Raw genomic sequence first — 1,561 nt, forward strand, 5'->3', positions numbered from 1 at the left:
TTGCAGAAACTGAGCTTCTTTTTTAGAAGCTGGCAAAACGCTACCAACTAAGTGGTAAACTTGCCCCTGTACTTTAAATGTAGGCATATAACCTTCATTAATAACTTTTGTTGCACCAAATGAAGTCATCTGAAAGCAATTATTATATTTTCTGGTAAGCCCCATAAAAAGTGTATGGTCTGGGTGATCACCGTTTAAAAGACTTTAAAGAGGATCTGGTAATGCTTTAAGAGATGGAAGCTGGACTTTTCCCTCTTTGCAACACATACCTTCCTTCCATTTTAAGGCGTCACAAAATTAGCATCTCTTATTCATTATTCCAATATCAACTGATTTATCAGGATTGTATGCCAGATTTAAATCGTATAAAAAAGCTGAATTATTTTTTACTTCCCACGAATGTGCACTCTTTGATGTGTTTCGTTTTGTTTTTTTTGCAGTGTAAATTTCCTCACGATGCCTATCATGATAGTTCTTATTTTGAATCTTTCTCTGTTTTTTTTTTCGAGTTTACCCATTTTTTGAATGTTCTTTTTTTTCGTAAAAGGAACTTGTAATATATTTTGAGTGGGAGGGCTTCTATCATTAAAGGTTTCAATAGGCTTGTAGACATCATAATGTCCAGCAGATAAGCTTCCACTGAAACGAAATCTTTTTAAGGTACTGCCCCTTGTACCAGCAACTGCAATGAGCTTTTGATTAAAATAAACTTCTATATAAATAGGGTACAAATTACCAGCAGCTAAGAGCTCAGAATGCGCACCATACTTCTGCGGTTTAATCATGTCATTTTCATAGACCACAGGATTGCGATAAGGATCTCCTTTAGAATTAATAATATGTTCATAGCATATGAACTAAATTGGCTAGCTACTAATCGAACTATTGCCTTTCGAATGACATCAGCATAACATTCATTGTCAAACAAAACGTAGGATACAGCCCGAAATAAGCAAGCTCCATCACCTGTTATAGGTACAACAGAGTGAGGTTCCAAAACACCATTTATATCTAAATACTCTACTTCCATTGTAAGCAGTAAATTTAAAAAAATATCAATATTAAAAAATGCTATTGAAATATACTTGTAATTTAAATAGTTATTTATCTAACTTTTTAAATACATAAGTTTTCGCAATATTAATATTGATGTTTATATATTGCAAAAAATATATTGCAAAATAACTAAAATGCACAACAAAGATTTGCAGATGTAAAGATATTAATTCAGTTAGTTAAGGCTAAAAAGTAACATGCGTATCAAATGTTATTTAAATAATTTTCATGCAAAACTAAATGTAACTTAATTTTGAAATGTTAATAAATTTCAAGTTTTAAAGAAGTCTGCCGATTACAGATATATTGTTTAAGGCAACAGTTTTGAAAATTCTATTTTTCAAAATGTATAACGCTTCATTTTACAATCGAACAAACAAAAGTTTGTTATTTTGACCATTAAAGCTACAGGGTCAGCTTTAGAGTTATTTTCTAAACTCAAGGTCTAACCGGTTTAATATAACTTTTTGTTGTTTAACTTTTGTAATAAGTTTAATAGACGTTA

The 1,561-nt window shown here is 30.9% G+C and overlaps 1 long non-coding RNA gene across 1 annotated transcript; it reads right to left on the reverse strand.

The window, feature by feature from the left end:
- Positions 1 to 423: 423 nt before the first annotated feature.
- Positions 424 to 1,007, reverse strand: LOC138913850 (uncharacterized). Its single transcript, XR_011419717.1, has 2 exons — positions 737 to 1,007; positions 424 to 682 (listed from the first exon to the last, which is right to left on the reverse strand). It is a non-coding gene; the product is annotated as an uncharacterized lncRNA (long non-coding RNA).
- Between the last annotated feature and the right edge of the window lie 554 nt (positions 1,008 to 1,561).

The sequence above is a fragment of the Drosophila takahashii genome, chromosome X (genome assembly GCF_030179915.1).
Source record: "Drosophila takahashii strain IR98-3 E-12201 chromosome X, DtakHiC1v2, whole genome shotgun sequence".
Classification (NCBI taxonomy): Eukaryota; Metazoa; Arthropoda; class Insecta; order Diptera; family Drosophilidae; genus Drosophila; species Drosophila takahashii.